Here is a 20,760-nt window from a genome sequence, read left to right as displayed (position 1 = left end):
GGAAAGTTTTAAGCCTAATCTTAAAAATAGAGAGGGTGTCTGTCTCCCGAATCCAAGCTGGAAGCTGGTTCCACAGAAGAGGCGCCTGAAAGCTGAAGGCTCTGCCTCCCATTCTACTCTTAAGTATCCTAGGAACCACAAGTAAGCCAGCAGTCTGAGAGCGAAGTGCTCTGTTGGGGTGATATGGTACTATGAGGTCTTTGAGATAAGATGGTGCCTGATTATTCAAGACCTTGTATGTGAGGAGAAGAATTTTAAATTCTATTCTAGATTTAACAGGGAGCCAATGAAGAGAAGCCAATATGGGAGAAATATGCTCTCTCTTTCTAGTCCCTGTCAGTACTCTAGCTGCAGCATTTTGGATCAGCTGAAGGCTTTTCAGAAAGCTTTTAGGACAGCCTGATAATAATGAATTACAATAATCCAGCCTAGAAGTAATAAATGCATGAATGAGCTTTTCAGCATCACTCTGAGAAAGGATGTTTCTAATTTTAGAAATATTGCGCAAATGCAAAAAAGCGGTCCTACATATTTGTTTAATATGTGCATTGAAGGACATATCCTGGTCAAAAATGACTCCAAGATTTCTCACAGTGTTACTGGAGGCCAAAGTAATGCCATCCAGAGTAAGTATCTGGTTAGACACCATGTTTCTAAGATTTGTGGGGCCGAGAACAAGAATTTCAGTTTTATCTGAATTTAGAAGCAGGAAATTAGAGGTCATCCAGGCCTTAATATCTTTAAGACATTCCTGCAGTTTAACTAATTGATGTGTGTCATCTGGCTTCATTGATAGGTAAAGCTGAGTATCATCTGCATAACAATGAAAATTGATGCAGTGCTTTCTAATAATACTGCCTAAGGGAAGCATGTATAATGTAAATAAAATTGGTCCTAGCACAGAACCCTGTGGAACTCCATAATTAACCTTAGTGTGTGAAGAAGACTCCCCATTTACATGAACAAATTGGAGTCTATGAGATAAATATGATTCAAACCACTGCAGTGCAGTACCGTTAATACCTATAGCAAACTCTAATCTCTGTAATAAAATGTTATGGTCAACAGTATCAAAAGCTGCACTGAGGTCCAACAGGACAAGAACAGAGATGAGTCCACTGTCAGAGGCTCTAAGAAGATCATTTGTAACCTTCACTAATGCTGTTTCTGTACTGTGATGAATTCTGAAACCTGACTGAAACTCTTCAAATAAACCGTTCCTCTGCAGATGATCAGTTAGCTGTTTTACAACTACTCTTTCAAGAGTCTTTGAGAGAAAAGGAAGGTTGGAGATTGGCCTATAATTAGCTAAGACAGCTGGGTCAAGTGATGGCTTTTTAAGCAGAGGTTTAATTACAGCCACCTTGAAGGTCTGTGGTACATAGCCAACTAATAAAGACTGATTGATCATTTTTAAGATAGAAGCATCAATAATTGGAAAGACTTCTTTGAACAGTCTAGTAGGAATGGGATCTAATAAACATGTTGCTGGTTTGGAGGAAGTAACTATTGAAGTTAACTCTGAAAGATCAACTGGAGCAAAAGAGTCTAAACAAATACCAGCAGTGCTGAAAGCAGCCGAACATGAAGAATAATCTTTGAGATGGTTATGAATAATTTTTTCTCGAATGTCTAAAATTTTATTTGTAAAGAAATCCATGAAGTCACTACTAGTTAACGTGAAAGGAATACTCGGCTCTACAGAGCTCTGACTCTTTGTCAGCCTGGCTACAGTGCTAAAAAGAAACCTGGGGTTGTTCTTATTTTCTTCAATTAATGATGAATAGTAAGATGTCCTAGCTTTACGGAGGGCTTTTTTATAGAGCAACAAACTCTTTTTCCAGGCTAAATGAGCATCTTCTAATTTAGTGAGACGCCATTCCCTCTCCAGCTTTCGGGTTATCTGCTTTAAGCTGTGCGTTTGTGAATTATACCACGGAGTCAGGCACTTCTGATTTGAAGCTTTCCTTTTCAGAGGAGCCACAGTATCCAAAGTTATACGCAGTGAGGATGTAAAACTATTGACGAGATAATCGACCTCAGTGGGAGCAGAGTTCAGGTAGCTGCTCTGCACTGTGTTGGCACATTTAATGCAGGGGGCTCAAGACTGAGTGTGATCAAATAGTCCTGCAACTCTTTCCATAAAAGCAAAAACCATACTTGGTTTAAAATTTGACTCTGTGTCTCTTCTTGTGCAGCTCTGGGCCTCTTCTATCATGGACCTGCTATTTTTACATCAGTCCAAGGTGCTGTCAGACACTTGGATACAGACTATTGACCGCAACAGTGCACAGAGAACAGACCTTCATTTCTGTTTCAAACTGAACCAACTTGCATGTTTAGTCATATGTAGCATCATTTAAGATCACGCTCCAGCTAATCAGGGCATTTCTTTCATTAGCTGTGTCGTATGTCACTTGGGAAGTTGTATCTGTTAAATTTGGACGAGATCAAAAGTTCAAAAAAAAAAAAAAAAAAAAAAAGCTTGTTACAAACATAAAAATGGGAAAACTGGGGTGCACAAAACCAGATAGATGACTGATCATTTTAATTCCTTTAGTTCAAAGTTGTAGCACTGTAGCTAACTATGGCTGGATGGAAAGATAGAGTACAGACTGATTGCTGCATACAGCCATGCCTCTACAGTCTGGGGAGACTAATAATGAAAAATTCTGCTTCCTTTAATGTTGGCATGTTGCTGTAATTACAGAAGCATTGTTTGACAGTGAAATATAAAACTGATTGATAGTTTCCTTCTTATTTACGCTGTTGTGTTTCCACTGTGGTGAGCTGAGTAATGCTTGGGATCTTCATTGCTTCACTCTGCTCGTTTTGACATTCATTAGCTTTAATTAGTTTGTTTGCCATGTTGAAATTCAGACTCAGGGTAATAGTATTTTCAGGGGAAATTAAAAATAATTATGATATACATCTCTACCATGCAGTTCTTTAGAGCAAGGCGAGGTAATTACTCTGAGAGTTTGTGTTGTAATCGTGTATTGATTCTTGCTGACTAGACCATTTTTGTGATGATTGTTGGTATTGTTCTCTTTTCTTGTTATGTGAGGAAATAGTTGTATTGATCTCCATCATTTTGAGCAAAAACAGGTCTTTTCTAGTCTGATGATTACATTGAATTACAGCTGTTGTCAGCTGTTTGAGTTTGAGCATTGAGAGTGTTATGCATCTTTAATGTGATAGCCATTAGGTGTCTGGTCAGGAGGAAGGTGACTTTTAATTTGGGTCAAATGTCTGTTAAAGGGAAGGGCATTAATCTCCTCATCACTTCCCTTGCCTTTTACATCAACCCTTTCAATAATCAAGTTAGTTTATCCACATATCTGTTCTAGTGTGCAGCTTGTTTTCAGCATTGATTACTCGCACTAAACAGACTCGGGACCAATCCCTATATATATTCCACTATCACAGCATCAAGAGTGTGGCACTGTGCATATGACAGTTCTCAGGAGATTAATCACAGAGTTACAGGTCTGAATATCAGTCTAAGTTTCAAATAAGTGGCTCCATAGTGTAGCGGTTCACACGTTTGCCTAACAAGAAAAGTTCCTGGTTTTGATGCCGGGATGAGACACAGATCTTTTCGGGGGTCGCGTCAGGATGCATTTTTAATCTGCCAAATCAAACATGCGGAGCTACCTGCTGTGGTAACCCCATGTGAATAAGGGAGCAGCTGAAAGTAGCTTAGCGTAAGGTTCAAATAAGCAACATTAGATTTTATAAATGTGTTCCAGTTATTATTTATTTTTTCTTAAATGCACAAAGCTGAACATGAGTCATGACTGGGTGAGTTATGGATCTTTGTGCAATCTGTTGTAGGGTCTTTGTAAGGCACCTCCTTTTCATCTGATAATCTCAGTGTCTATTTTAAACAGATTTGTCTCAAATTTTGAAGCCTGGTCAAAAGATCTTCTCAACGTCATGCATTATTTGTTGTAATGTAAGAAGGTAATTATTAAGGCCTGTTGTTGAAGCCTCAACATATGCGTAAAGTGCTTATCAGATAGTTAATTAGGATCTGAAACTGACCATCTGAAAGTATGCATTTTTAATGCCGTATGCAAAAAAAACAGAATGAGAAGAGGATATGATGGCGTTTTTAAAAAAAAATACTGAACCTGAGGTTTGTCGCGTTTTGAGGAGTACCAGCTGTTTGCACTAAGAATACTACAAGAATACTACAGAAAGTATATCTGTTTTAATATGTAGCAAGCAGTTCTGCACCTTTTACTGATTTGCTTAGATATGACTGTTGAAATCAGTGTTGAAATGCAAGAATTTCCCTTCCAGCAAAGGCTGCAGTGTGTGTAATTGTACATTTGACAAATAGCCTTAGATCCCTGAGCCTTGCCAGATGTGCCGCTGCACGCCAAAAAAAGCTTATTGACAGTGCATTTAATGAAAAGTCTGTTTGCACTTCATTTTCTCCGTCATTGTTCAGAAGTCAATTCACATTTTCATCATGTTCAGTGCACTTTAAGGCCAGGATTATATTTGCCACTTGATGCACATGTGGACAGCTGTGGACAGCACTGCTGAGTAGCTGTTGCTGTTATGCTTATTTGAAGTCCATCTTGCAGTCCGTCCAGTCACAAAAAAACTGGATGTACAGTCGTGTTACAAAGAAAGTACCCCTTCTTTCAATTCAGGACGTAGTAGATCGTAGATTTTTTTTTTTTTCTGTTTCTGCTTGAATCAGAGCTCTGTTTGTTTCAAAAAGAGGAGGTGAGCTACAGGTTGAACAAGTGCTTTCTGTATTTCCACTGGGCAAGCAAAAAAAAAAAAAAACTAAATGAATTTTTGATTGGGTGGGCAAGACACAGGTAGCCCACCCCTGTCGATGGCTGCTGACTGCCTGATGTCTCACTATCTAAGCAACCTGGCATGTTCAGCGCTGGCATTCAGAGCTTTGCAAATCACAGAATTTAAAGGATTATGGTGGCATGGGAAATTTAGATGACATAAAAATCCTCTCCATTCGATGAGCTATTTTTCCTCCTACTTTCGTGGGACATTTCTGTGTATTTGCTTTGGTTACTGTCAGACATAAGAATGTTATTTTATGTCTCAGCCTTGTTGAGTCTGTGGTAATTTGCGTGGTTAACATAACTGGGTGATGATGCTTTAAAGTGATGATGTAACCCAGTAGTTTTTTAGGCTATCAGTAAAACATTTTCCATCTCTCTGTAAGGCATTTAAGAGTTACTGAGATGCAATAAAACTGGCCAAATTTACCCACATGGTAGACAGTACTGCTAAGTAAATGAATTTATATAAACACATTAAAAAGATGATTCATCTAAGAAAAAGAAAGGTAGTTGTATTTTAAGTGGTAGAATTAGAGCGTTCCTTATCCATAAAATATTGTAAACTGGTGTCTAGTTAACATGTAAAGGAGGCACACTCCTTCCTAATAAGGACGTTATTGGCTACACATTGAATCAAGCTACTACACACTATTCTCCTGTGACATTAAAGCATGTTTTTTGTTTACTGCATTAATACTGACATAAGTGTTGGCACGACAAGTAGGCTGGGGAAGGAGTTACACTCTGAGGAGTCTCACTTTTCAAAAGGTGTTTGTTCCTTATGGGTTTCTGCACAAAAACTACCAAATACCACCCACCACCATTTTAAAACGCAGGTCTCTGATCAGATCATGAGATACTAAAAGCTGAAAGAGGAGCCACCTTCTCGGATTAGATAACACTTCCACCTTTTTACAATTAACGCCAAAGTAATCACGTTACCACCCTAAGCTCTTGTTTTGAGAGTCCACACATGTCATGGTGACACTGCTCGGTTCCCCACTGCCTGATGGAGAAGATATCGGCCTCCTAATGCCGCAATTATTCTTCTGCTGTGAATCTATGTGGAGCCTGTGATGTAGTCTACACAAGTGGCCAGTGTTGTTTCCAGCATTTATACCTGTGTTGATGGCAATTGCACGTACATACAGCTTAGATTTAACACAGATGGATAAATCCAGTGTTAGCCTGGGATTATGGGTTGTGCAGCAGAGTGATCCAGTAACCCAGAGGAATCATAACGCATGAGTGCAGATTATGCCCTTGGTTCGATACCTGCCTTTCTACTGCACGTTGTCCAGTAATCTGTGGTTCACACTTCAACTTGGCACGTGTGATAATGAAAATGCTGTTTGAATGTCACTCATAAGTGCAAAGTGTTTTTTATGGGCAAATAGGTCTTGAAAAGCTCTATATAACTGCTGCATCTGTGAGGGTTGACACTGAGGGTTCATTGTGCGAGATTAAGAAAAGCTCTGCCAGTTCTTTGATCTGCTCTTTAGGGACGGGAGAATCATTATTCCTAATGAGGTGTTAGCAAAGAAAGTGACATGTAACATCTCTCTTTCTATTGTTTTACAGTGACAATTGAATTTACGCAGCAAAGTATGTCAGTCCTCATGCAGCGAAATTGCTGCGTATTTGGCGCAGAGCAGAGCACACACTGACAATATCTGCTGTTGCTTTTTTCTAAACTCTGTGGCTACAGTGCTGCTGATCATTTCTAAAGTACCATGCCCATACCATGGGGCTCACCAGACACCCCCGCGATACAATGTCACAATGCTTCACACAATATTTTTGCGATTTTCAACATTTTGCAATATGCTGAGCATTGCAATAACATATATTGAGATTTATCACCCTTTTTTTTTTCAACTGCAAAAATGTCTTCAAAGTTAAACTTTGCCAATATCTGTTTTGTCCAACAAGACAGATTTAGTCCAAATGATCTGGATAGTGTAACTGTATTTATTACCATCTAATATAAACAAAATAATTTGTTTTGCCATCAAGATAAATTCAGGACTGTTTACTGAAAAGTAAACCTTTCTCTGATAAAATGTCTCATCCAACAGCAGCAGTGGATTCGAAACAGTTTATCTTAACTTTATGTGAGCCAAGTGCCTTTTAAACAATGTGCTGAAGTTAAAAGCACTATAAAGTGGTAATATTCAATTGGATCCATTTCCTCTACTCACTTACTTGACCCCATATCACACAGTTTGTTTGAAACCAAAATGTTTTCTAATGGTGACTAATGCTGAAGCTCAGGCCTGCCAGTTACAGGTTTGTAATCTATAAGCAGATAATTGCACATGAGCGTGCCGAGTCTGGGAGCAGGGTTTTCGGTGCCGGAATTTTTCTGTTGATGAGCAGGTGCCGACCGCACACACGAGAAGATGAAAAGAGGAATTGCCTTTGCTAAAATTAGCTAATGTTTGATGATGACTAGGCTTTTTTTTTTTTTTTTTTTTTTTTTTAAATGTAGCTGCATTTATAAAAAATGAGCAGGGGACTGAACAGGAGATTCCATTTCAAAGCGATGTCCCACTCTGGCTATAAAAAAAAAAAAGTATTAAAAGCATTCTAGTATTAAAGACGAGTAGTTTTGGGGGGTTTGAGTCATAAATAAAATGCTGTCATATTCATGTTGGTTCAGCGCTGCCACCTTGCACTCGTATTTCATCACTCTAAGGCGTGTGGAAGTTCAGACAGGTTTGTTGATAGAAAATTTAAAGGATGTGACAGCGTTGGCTAGTGTAGTTTATGTAGCTAGTGTGATTATGCACATACGACCTACAAACATGTCCTTCATTTTTTTTATGTACAGTGCTGCGCAAAACATTTAGGTCATGAAAGTAAAGTGAGTGTGCTTTCAAAAATGATGTGATGGGTAAGGATGAGCAGGAGCAATACAATCTGTCACAGAACTCCTGCTTCTGATTGGCTCTGCAGGGTGAGTTTGGTACCAAGAGCCCAGTACAGCACAGTACTGCAGGTGATGTTGTTTAGCTTATGGCAAAAGACCCCTTAAGTTTGGCATGTTTGCAAAGTCTCATGACCGCTTTTTTATTTGCTGTAGTGAGTGACTGTCAGCAAGCTAATGCCCATTTCTCCTTCTCATATTACCTGCTGTTGACAGCTTAGTTTTTCATATGATGAAAATAAGTAGATGTTTCCTTCCTATCATTATTTATTTTCTTTAGGAATGAATGATTGATTTAATGAGGGAAGTAACCTCTAAAATGTCCCCCACATAATTATGCTGGCTTCCACACTGATCTGTAGCACGACCATCAGCGAGTATACAGATTATTTCCTCTTGGTCATGTACTCAGAATTAGGAAGGTGAATTTCATATTAATGGGAGACCAGAATACAAAGTAGTGACTCAGTGGCTCAATTTGAAGCAGGGATATTTATTTATTAATCTTTTCAGCAAAGTTAAAACAGAGCTGTGGAGAAAGTGAAGTCATTTGTTTGCAGTTTAGTGAACTACACTCTGTTTACATGCTGCTTCTTATGATTGCTTCAAGTATTTTTTGTCCTTTGTTGTAGCTCAGCTTTGTCAGTTCCCTTCTATCCTTTTTCGTTTCACCCCTCGCAGCTAACGCAGTCCTTTAAAAAGAAACATCCCAGTGCTGCTGCTCTTGTATTGTTTTTCATATTTCTTAATGTCAACATCACCAGGAGGCCATGTGGGATTAACGTGGGGATCCTTGTGGATTTGAATGCATGTTAAATTCACAGGTTAATGTGATGCATATGCTTACCCTGACCTTCACATGGCCTCTATTACATGTCCATCCATCCTGGAAGAGGGGTCTTCTTTCATTGCGTTTATGTTGGTGCGCAGTGCAGATTGCATCTTCCTTTTTTTTTTTTTTTTGCCACTTTAAACAACTATGTGGCTTCACTAGCAGCAGTAAAGCATAAAATGATGAACTAGTAAGACTATTGTGGCTATTTTGACAATATTGACAGTCCCTGATGTTAAACTACAGACAAGAAATTTAAAAAATATAACACGAACGGCTGGTACCATGTGTTGTCTTGTGTTTATCTATTCTTTGAGACGTCGTAGTGACATATTGCTTCCATATGGATGCCCGTTTCTGTCATCATAGGTTGGTGTGAATACTACAGTTTTTTTTTCCAGATCCCTTGAAATGTTCTTTTTGTGCAGTAACAGGAAAAAGTCTGTGAATTTTAGTGTACTTCCATTAGTTTTGTATCATGTACAGATGCGTCCTGTTTGGATGTTGCAGTTTTGTTGCAGTTTAACCAAATAAATCAGCTTTAATAACCACCGGAGCACGACATGAACAATTGTTTCCTGGAGGCTTGTGCCTGTTTCCTAGAAGAGTCTTCATGTACTTGGGCGCCACACTAGTGTTTGTATGTGTATTCTGGCAGAAAGATTAAGTGCACAGACCTGCCAACACAGGGAATGGTGACTTATTTTTGTCCATAGAATAGTTTATAAATAGCAGCAGCTCAGTTGTGTTTTAAAGTGCCTGGCATAAAATGGGGGCATGATACATGATGTATTTTCTTTTTTCCTGCCTGACTGTGTGTGTTGTATCATATCCATTTTTATTAGTTCAGTATTCCTCTCTGCCAGCTGCACAGGGGATTGCCGGCTTGCCTCATAATCAATGAATCAGAGGCACTCCATGAACAGAGATGCTAAATCTCTGTGCTGTTTATAGCTGCAGCTGGAAGAGGAATCAGGTCCTGGGTTAAACCTCATGAATACAACTTGTATACTGATGTGCGTGTTTGTGTGTCTTAACCCTTATGTCTAAAACCATCAGAGTACATGATATCCAGGGAAACCGTTATACCTGTTTCCTGGCTGGATTTACTGTGTTGTTCACCTTCTCCCTGGCCATATGTATCCCAGTGTAACCGGAGCCGCTTGCTGGATGCGGTAGATCCTTTTTGTTGTTTTTTTTTTTTTACTATTTACAGTTTTCAAGACCACATTTGTGGTTAATTTGGTTCATTTGTAGTGTGCCCTTCTTGCTGTTTTACCCTGTGTTTTGACGTCTACACTAATGCAAAGTATCAAACAAATAAATCCCTTAAACCAGCATTAATTGCATTTTGGACTCTTGCAAACTTCAGAACAAACTGTACGCTCAATATTTGTGTGACATTATCATGTATTTGGAGCCTTGTTTGTGAATTTCAGTCCAATATTCTCTCATATGCGAATATCTGGCTTATCTGTTGCTCCACTGTTTTTATCCACTTGTTGCTAAGTCAGTGTTGCCAGAGCTCTCCTGCATGTGCACAGGGTTTGATAATCAGAGCTTTTGCTGGTGCCAGAAATGTGGTTGATTGGAGCAGTGAGAGCTAACTATACCCTGTACCAAACTGCTGTTGTTGTTTTTTTTTGCTTCGTTTTGGTTTTTTAAAGAAGAAAAATTGTGTAGTGATGTAGTATTTTTTGTAAATACAGCTAAATACTGTATTTACCTTTACCCAAATAATCAGATGATCTATAAAAAGACAAGGACAAAACACAGAGAGAGAGCAGACAAATGTAATAACATGCCGGATAGTGACATGTAAACTCATCAGGAGTGAAAAGAAGGAAGTGGAGACGAAGTCCTCAGTGCATCATGGGAAGTTCTCCAGCAGCATCCTGAAACTGTAGGATCATAGCAAAAGGATGGTCCCTGACTCTAAGCTTTATCAAAAGGAACGTTTGAAGCCTAATTTTAAAAGCTGAGAGGGTGTCGGTGTCCCAAACCCAAAGTGGGAGCTGGTTCTGCAGGAACTCTTAGAAACTCTAGGAACCACAAGTAAGCCTGCAGCCTGAGAGCACTCTGCAGGGATATTAAGATACTGTGAGGTTATTGTCAAAAAGCTGATATCTTGTCATAATTCAGAACCAAAAAGAACTGATTTTGTGGTATAAAGACATGCAGTTATGTTTTGCAGTAATAACCTGTTTATGGTGATGAACACAGGAATCTTAAAATAGCAGCACAATGAAAACTGAACCACTGACAGTATCATACTAAATACTCATTGAATCATTTTTGACAGCTCGCACGTCTCTGACGTGAGCGAACCTCGTGTGCCGCGCAGTTGCGTAGTGCGCCACACAGGCTGCCATTGTCAAGGTGGCACGAAGAGTCCGTCGAGCCCATTATGTGCCATTATGCTAATTGTGGAAAATAATTTCACTATTGTTAGCAATGAATTCAAATGTATTATCTTGTATTTGTATCACTGATGGATAAAGATAGAAAATATGCTGCTTTTTTTATGTTACTCATACAAGACATTTACTTGCACATTCACAGATGACTCACCAATATGTGTGGAAAATTGTGCTCGCTGTGATACTCATAGAACAGATTATGAAGCCTATTTACAGTTACACTACTGTGAAATTTTATTTTCTTGGTGCTGCACAAGCGACAAACTTGGTCTGCTTTTTATTAAACTTCCCTCCCACTTCCATAAACCCCTTTATTTATTTATTTATTTTATAGAGACACTATTGTGAGAGTCTGCTCTGTAGTGAGAACACATGACAGAGGCTGGATATGCATTCCCATCACAAGTACTCTTCCTGCATGGGAAGCAGAAGCATTTGGGACACATACGTCCCATATGGGAAGCAGACACTGCGACAGTCAGGCAAACTTCACTCAGCTGAGTCCCTGCAGCAATTAAAAGCTATTTGCTTTATATATTTGTGTTTTTTGATGTTTAATCTAGTCAGGAAATGGTGACAAATGCTCACAGTGCCACAAAACCCAGCTGAGCAACAGTTCAAAACCAAAACATATTAATTTTGCAATCATAAAACAGAGAATAAGCAGCAGATCTTTACACGACGGCTAGAAAACGAACTGTGAACTATTTAAAAGAGTAACTGATTATCAGGTTAAGTACTGTGCAAATTTAAAAATAAATATTTATTTTTACAGTCACCAAACTTACAAAGTCATTTTTTTTTCCCCTGAGAGAAACAAACTGTTTTATGAGTGTATTTATTCTCACCAGAGAGAGAGCGAGAGAGAGAGAGAGAGAGAGAGAGAGAGAGAGAAAAGTGTGTCTGCACATTTGTTTATTCTTTTGTATATTTAGAAAGGGCTGGCTACATTGAGCTAAAACTGTCTCTGAAATTACAGATGGTCCAAATCGGGGCGAGAAAAGCTGTCTTTCAGCGCTGAGGTTATCATTATTCTGTGGCTGGTTGTCAAAGAAAAGCCTCAGTCCTCTGATCCCACTCCAGCGACGCGTCCCACATGTGTTATGACTGCGAGGCAGAGCAGTAAAGTAACGCAGGGTGTGATAAGGCTCATAGTCTCCCCACCTGGCCTTATATGGATGGAGTTAGAACCTCTGCTGCTTTGTATGCTGAGCCAGATACAGCTGCTCACGGGCTACAGGTTATGGAATTAGCTGTCATCCTCCTGGAGCTTCCCTGATCCACGTCTCTGCTTGTAAATTTAATCCCATTCAACGGACTTCCAGGGAAGATACCAGAATTGCTGGAAGTATGTTTTGAAGTCCTAAAGTCTAGAGTCCAGTCTTAAAAATTAATCCAAAATGAATCATATAATTGTTTGTTACATAATTTGTTAATTATGTAATTGATTTTTGTGATTTAGATTTTTTTTAGAGTGGCTTCCCGCCTCTGCACTTGAAAGTACAAATACAGGACTAGATGCAATATTTTATTGGTTCTATGTGAGTCTAGTGTATCTCTGCAGGACTTTTTTCAGCTTCTAAAAGTTAGATAAACACAGCTGTCATGATACGGTCTTAGCAAAAAACAGAATTCTGGATAAATATTCATTTCTTTCTTTTTTTTTTAGAACTTAAACTTGTTAAGTAACATTTTTTAATACAGATGCATGATGTGAAATTAGTGAACACGTCTTTATTTACTGCTTAGTTTATTGCACAGCTCATTTTAATCTTTATTTGTGGTTTCATTTTTTGTGTTTTTATGTCCGTCAGGTTTAGATTGCTCAAAAAGCTGTGCTGTTCATCCAGATTTGGAACAGCGCAGATCGACAGTGTTCTGACAATGTCTCAGTCTGCACCGGGTTATGTCTGTTATCCACCTATCTCCATTTGTTTAGTTTGATTTCATATTTTATATATTGTTATTATACTGTTATTCCCTAGGAAAGAAGTGAGATCATTTGTGACTAACTTGACTGCCTTCAGTGTTTTTAAGGATGCACTCCTTAAAGCAAATTCTGACCACCTAAAACCTGTAAATACAGATTAATCCATAAGATTTTGGACTTTTTTTTGTAATTTTGCCTCTGTACACCACCGCAGTGGATTTTAAATTAGTTAATCAAGATGTGATTGAAATACAGGCATTAGGGTTTAAAGTATCGCATTAACCATTTACATGCAGTTTCATGTCCAGGTGGACCCTCTTCCCCCATTTTTCAATGACAAATTAACCAGAAAAAATAACTGCAGCTTACATTTGGTAGCTTTTCACTGGAATGGATGGATGGACGGATGGTAAAAAAAAACCAACCTCACCACATCTAACCGAAACAAGAACACTCTCAAGGAGGTAGTCGTATTATTATCAAGGTCCACTATTAAGAGATGCCTTCCTGAATGTAAATACAGAGGGTTTACAATAAAGTGCAATCCACTGGTTACACTCAAGAACAAGAAGTCCAGATGAGTTTCTGCCAGAAACCATCTAAAGGAGGCTGCACAGTACTGAAAAAAATATACAGATGAAACCGAGATGAACTTGTACCAGAATGATGGGAATAGAAAAATATTCCCATCACCAGTCAAATCATCACTGGTGTTTACTGATTATTTGACTGCTGACAGAAACAGCAGGATGAACTGTGATGTGTACAGGACTGCACTCTCTGCTCAGATTAGGCCAAATGCTGCAAAACCAATCGGACGGCACTTCGCAGTGCAAATGGATAATGACCCAAAGCAAACTGCAAAAGCAACCCAAGAGTTTCTCAAGGGAAAGAAATGGGATATTCTTCAATGATGTCAACCCAGTAGAGCATGCCTTTCAGTTATTAAATACAAAACTAAATGCAGGGAGATCTACAAACAAGCAACAAACAAAGATGGCTGCAGTAAAGGCCTAGCAGAGCATCTTGAAGGAGGAAACACAGCATCTGGTGATGTCCTTGGGTTCTCGACTTCATGCGGTTGTTGACTGCAATGGATTTTTATCCAAGTATTGAAAATAATTCTTATATTTGCGATTATGATAGTTTGTCTGATTCCTTTTGAGCCTCTGAAAATGAAGCCTCTGAACAAAACTCACGATTATTCTATGAAAACTGTGTAAAAAATGCATGAGACTCATACAGTATGAGTTTATACGTTCCTTTGATGTAAACTGACAATTTATTCCTTTCGACAACTTCAAGAGAATTTTCCTGACAGTTCATGGCATCCTGAGGTTTAATAATGCTCACTAATGGGAGATTTGAACAATGAAGCTTAATGTTCTTGGTCTCATTTACACTGCAAGACTAACGCATGGACTATCAAACCATCAAAAGGTGTGAGACGTGCATTACGAGATGAAATTAAGCAATTACAGTGTCTATAAATGGTGAACGCTCACCGTTTTGCCCAGCTATCAATCCAGCACTCATGTCCTCAGACAGCTGTTGGAGATGTTGCATGAAAGCACCAAGCTTTGTGTTGACAATTTGCTACTCTCCTATGTAGATTGTATCTTTCTCACTGTTGTTTCAGTTGCATTGATTGTGTGATTGTTCTGAGTGACTGAATGAGCCTGTACCTGTCTTTAGGTATGCATTGGAATGTGAGTTTGATCTTTGCTGAAGAGACTCTCTTGGGTCTAAATCTTCCTGAAATTAAGGGATGAGAACCAGAAAGAACATCATTCAGTCTGACAAATCATACTTAAGATCAAAGGGTAGGAAAGGTACAACCATGTGTATCATATAGCTGTTAAGTAATGAAATACTATACAGTATAAGTGTGTGTGTGTCCAGTACCTGTGAAGGTAGGTCTTCCTACATAAGGCTTGCCACATTTTAAATACAAAAAGTGAAAAGAACCAAATGACCTTGCATTCTTTTTAGAGCTATTGCTGCTGCTCAGTGTGGAAGTGCAAACAGTGTTGAGATGTATCTGGGATCATGTGCAGTGAAGCTTTATGATTAGCCCCCTGTTCAAATGATGTTAAAAGAAGATGATATCTTAATAACACCAGAAGGTCATTATAAAGTTCCTCTTTTGTACCAGGCACACTTCACTTGGTATTTTGCAGATATGGAGTTGTAGATATGTGGAGATATGTTGTGAGGGAATGTTGACACTACCGAACAACAGTCTGAAGGGTTTTGGCAGGCTCAGCAGTGCAGTTGGCATATTTTGAAAGGTGTTACAGTGTAAACTGTCACTGAACAGGCCAGTTGTAACCAAGACTCGGTCCAACGGGCTCTGAGGGCTTCCAGTCTGTTTTGGCTCGGCGCTGTGAAAATCACAGCGTGGGTGTGTTTGATCACTCAGACAGAACTGTCCGCTAGCCCCCAGATGGCTATCAGACACCCAAATGCAACAGACGGGCAGACACAGAACAGGGCTGTGTAGATAAAACTGTGAAGCAAGTGAATGTAGCGGAGTTGAGCACAGGATATCTGATATGTACAGGTCTCGGAGTTCAAGCTTTGGCTGGCCACTTCAGGAGCCAAACATGGAGTTAGAATTTTATTTGTCAGGACCTTTCTGCTCCTTAGTTTTTGCTCAAATTGTCTTGATAAGTGGAACATTTATGTGTTGGTAGAATCCTATGATCTGTGGCTGCTCAGGAAACCAAAATGTTAAAGAAAAAGAGAAAAACAAATATAGACACATTTTGAGAGTTTCACAAGTTTTTTTCTGTTCTGTCCCACCCAAACCATGACTATATTAACCCACCTAATACATCGGTTACTATAGTCAAACGAAACATAAATAGATTTCCCTACCATTTGTTCCAATCATGGATTACTCATTTATACCCCTCCCGACTCTGCTCAGATCAGCTGGTTGTGTGTTTGTGGCATTTCACGCACATGTTGTCAGCACTCAGAACTTGTTTTGTTTTTTATATTAAATGTTGATAATGATATTAGCAAATCGCTAATATTGGCCGATTGGCTGGACTGATGTCAGACTCTACTTTTTGATGATGTGCTAACATGTTGTTCTTGTACACTTTAGCTGCATTTGGTGTTTTGTTTTGCTTTCTTCAAAAGTTTTGCCAGTTTTAAGGAGGAGGTAGAGTTATACATGTACAGGGACTGAGTGTTATTCTGTGATTGGTCAGAGATGGCTTGGCATGTTGGTCCCATTGAGCTAGCAGTCTCTTTTTATTAGCACAAATGTTTTTCTTTTTTCTTTCGCTCACTTAAACTTCTTATTTTGTTTAAAGAAGAATTATTAGTTTATTTTGATGATGCTACACAATTCACTCACACTGTATTGTGGCCATCAGAAGCCAATGGCTGCAAGAAAAAATGTGAGTCCTTTAGAAGTACCTGGATCTCGAAAATGATTCCTCAACGATGTAGATCTACAGTAATCCCTCACTTATCGCGGGTGTTACGTTTCAGGACCACCCGTGATAAATGAAAATCCGTGAAGTAGGGATGCTATATTTATTTTAATACATACATTATTTTAGTAGTTATACACTATTTTAAGTTATTATATACCCTCCCCACACACTTATACACTACATAACACTTTCCCATTCCCTTAATAACTTTCCCACTGTACCTGTTTCTTTTAAAACACTCCTTAAATGTTCATACATACATTAAAAGTGTTTTAAAAAACAGCGAAAATACCTCGATAAATATTTGACACTAAAATTGATTGAAAACCCGCGAAACAGCGAGTCCGCGAAAAGCGAACCGCGAAGTAGCGAGGGATTACTGTATATGAAATTCAATCAGTTCAATTTTATTTATATAGTGTCAAATCACAGCAAACAGTCGCCTCAAGGCGCTTTATATTGTAGGTAAAGACCCTGCAAAACATACAGAGAAAACCCCACAGTCAAAATGACCCCCTATGAGCAAAACTAAAAGCCAGAACTGTAAATACAGTCTGAAAAATGTGATGACACACAAATGGTTGTACTTTTCATGTCTTTATTGATATCAGTGGTTAATCACTCACATTGCAGGCTAGAATATGAATAATTCTGGGAAGCCTTGATTCAACAGCTTCTTCAGGTCAAATTTAAACATTTAAGTTGGGCTAATGTCACGTTTATGACTTGGTGTCCAGAACCAGAGGCAGCAAAGCAAAGCCTGATTCTTCTTCCATCATGCTTTACAACCGGGATGATGAGGTTTTGGTTTATGTATGCAGTGTTTTTCCCTCTAAACAAAAACCTTTCTCTCATTTGTCCATAGAACACCTTTTTGGTGTCTATCATTAAATCACTTATTCAGGGTTTCTCTTTGGTAGACACAAGATTTTATTAAGTTGTGCTCTTGATGTCTTCACAATTGCTCACTCCTACAGAGATTAAATTCCGCAATTTGTAGGCATTCAGTTCATTATAAATGTTTTTGTTTCCTTTTCCAGCTCTGCGCATGTCTATGAAACTTCTGAGGTCCTGTGAAAGCTGTTGTGATTGAGGCGTGTTGTATGCCAGCCAATCCTTTTTGAGAACAGCAGATTTTCTGTGCTGTGTTCCTTTGTTTAAAGCTATATCAGCTCTACTGCTCACACCTCCAGTCTCATCGCCTTAATTGGAACACCTGAATCCAGATAGCTTTTGGAGGTTCACATCCTTTTCCCAGCCTGGACTGTGACTGATGACTCAATGTGTTCAATAAAGAAAAAGAACCACAGTTGTGTGTTATTAGTTCAGGCAGACTGTGCTTGTCTTTAATTGTTATATGGACAGTACACTTTATTAGTAATTAATTCATGAATTCTTTTAAATTATAAAGAAGTGTATCCATCACACAGTTTTTGCACAGAGCTTTGCTTTACCCCATGGCTGTACTAAAATAAATATCTACAGCAGATATACTGTAAAACATTTGTTCTCAGTGTGTAGACAGCTTTATGTCAGTCTCATAGGAATCTGGAAAGAACTTGGGCTCCTGTTTCAAGTTCACCATCACAAAAATTCAGAAAATCCCAAACAATGAGAGCGTCTTAATTCTCTCCTTGTTTGGCCAAGAAACTCCCCGAATTTTCACATCTTACTCCTACTCGATGAGGAACTCACCTATAGCATACTTGTTGGTAAGAATTTCCATTGTATTTGAATGACTTCAGGTGTGCCACTCAAAGACCTACATTCTGCTTCTGTCTCAGCCATGACATTGGTTGTTAAACAAGAAGCACGGGGTCAGCGTAGTTACTGGATTAGTCACACAGGCCTAGAGACCAGTTGGCACCCCCCAGCAACCTTCAGGTGTTGGGAACTGTGCATTCGCCGACTAGGATTAAAGCGGGATTTGGTAGGTGGGGGAAGCCTAATATCAGATGTAGTGTTGCGGTATTGGGAAAAGAATTACTTAGAAAAAAGTCATAGAATAAATTATTTTGTGAGGCTGTGATCAGATGAACTGTGCTGCTACTCAGATATTCACTGCTCTTTGTGGATTTATGCAACTGAATTCAACAAGATATAACTTGATGTTACACAAGCTATACGGTTGATTTTCCAACCCCTAGATGCTATAAATTTAGTATAAAAGGTAGTGAAAGAATTTAACCTAATTTTGACCATGAACACCATGTCTGCTCTGTACCAGTCCAACATAGTGCATTACTGTAAACTTCACCACAATACTGCAAACTAACTTGCACAAAACTGTACCAAACTGCTTAGTAGGGCCACAGTAGTTTCATACAAAGTTTTAATAACACAAAATTAGTGTACTTCAATTTGTTTTGCGAGGTATTTCACAAAAACATAACTTCAACATATGCATAGATCCAATATGCGATTTTAAAACTTTAAACTGAATTACAACAGTAACATTTAAATTTCCAGTTCAGCAAATGTCACTTTTCTCATCTGTTTCTCGTGTCCTCTTTCTTACATTTGTCTCCATCTCTCAGTGTTGCACATGAGCATTTTTTTTCTCTCCTTATGAAACGCAACAACTGTGCATTAGCTGGCAGATATATTTTCATGACAATCTGCATAGAAACAGTTTTATGCATTTCATGATATCTGTTGAACTGCTTGAAAAGTTGAATTTGAAATTAACTCTTGCTTGGCAATTTTTTTTTTTCCTATTCTGCATCGCTAGCTAGAAGCTAAAGTACCACAACCGCAGCTTTACATCTGCACCATGAACGCATCACAGGGATCAGGAAAAAAAAGGGTGCAGTGATGGTGTAAGCGGACTGTGGGGTGTCATTATTTTCTGATTACTGAACAAGCATGCCGTCACTTTCACAGTTACTGCCACCAACCACTTACAGCTGGTTGGAGAATACACATTTTTCCCTTGCCACCAGTGGTCACCGGCAGGTCTCGAGCCCTGAGTGACTGAGGCCTTAGGTAGAAAAGGCTGGATCAAACTGAACATCCATAGAACATTATGTTGTGAGAATGATCATTCCTACAGATGCTTAGGACGTTTCACCTCAAATCACAAATGCCAGACCTATCTAGAAGTGAGATAAAACATCATGGGGTAATTAAATCTTTAGTATTCATAATCTGGACAACTTAAATGTCAAAAAATGTGGTACAGATAGATGCCAAATCAACGCTAAAATATTTTACTAACTTCTTGGTGGACACTGTGGATAGTTTCAGTAAAATTTCATTGCAATCTATCTGCTTGCAAAAATTCAGGGGATCGCTAAAGTCAGTAGGATTCAAAGTGAATCATCAAGGTTTGGTCAGTCAGTCACTTCATTTCAGTCTCTACCAAGACATGCACTGACCATCAAACTGACATTTCTCTCCACATTGGTTCTAAAAGCTCAGGGATTAGGGTGCTGCCGTGGTCTATGAACCACTGCAGCTGCTCACACAGTTGTGGATGCAAGGAAAACATAGTATCTGTCCAGTCACGTGTTTGGCTGCAAGTACATTTGGTGCATGTCCAATTGCATACTTGCATGGAAATTACTTTCTTATCATGTGCCTTTACGAAAATGAAACTCAGGCATAGTTTAGTCATGCTTTGTGTTACAGTGAAACATAATGTTGCAGAGACATGAGAATGTGTATTTATAGAACAGAGGACATAAAAGCATTGCGCTGATTGTGCTGTAGCTTTGTCCCCCACACATATAATTCTGTATATTTAAATGATTCCTGCTGGGTTGTTTTGACTACACTTATGTGTGAAACTGAATGAAAATACTCTAACCTGATATAATAAAGCCCACTCATGACACAACTGACACAACCACAAACAACTGAAGATGACCCTGAGTGTAAGAGGTGCTGAGAGACAACATCACCTCCTTCACCGCTCGCAAGTGCTCATTTGACAGCATGTTGTGAATATACTTTGAATAATAAGTTCAGTGCTGTTATCTTTATTGTGGGAGAAATAGAATTGAAATAGAATGGTTGGCATTCATCAAATATGAAAAGCAGATTCATGCATAAATACTTCTCTTTATTGACTTAATGTCTTTATTGTTGTTGTCAAAACTTTGTATTTTAAGTAAAAAAACACTGTAATTGACCTTTTACACACACACACACACACACACACACACACACACACACACACACACACTACACCGAAAGCGTGTCAGACACACATTTCTGTCATGTGATGAAACAGATCCTCCTGTGTGAATCAGTCCAGTTGTCTATACTGGTGGTGTAATGGCTCATGCTTTACTAATTTTCCTCTGCTTCAAACTCCTCCCCTTGAGTGATTTTCCTGTATTTTATGGATATAACTCGAGTGATTGTGGT

General features: G+C 38.8%; 1 protein-coding gene across 2 annotated transcripts in view; it reads left to right on the top strand.

Moving 5' to 3' along the window:
• The window catches only part of adcy5 (adenylate cyclase 5), an 88,204-nt gene that overhangs the window by 10,364 nt on the left and 57,080 nt on the right, over positions 1-20,760 (top strand). The gene's annotated exons all lie outside the window — the stretch shown is intronic.

This window comes from Archocentrus centrarchus, chromosome 21 (assembly GCF_007364275.1).
Source record: "Archocentrus centrarchus isolate MPI-CPG fArcCen1 chromosome 21, fArcCen1, whole genome shotgun sequence".
Classification (NCBI taxonomy): Eukaryota; Metazoa; Chordata; class Actinopteri; order Cichliformes; family Cichlidae; genus Archocentrus; species Archocentrus centrarchus.
Note: the sequence above shows the minus strand (reverse complement) of the source record. Positions and strands in the feature narration are given on the sequence as shown.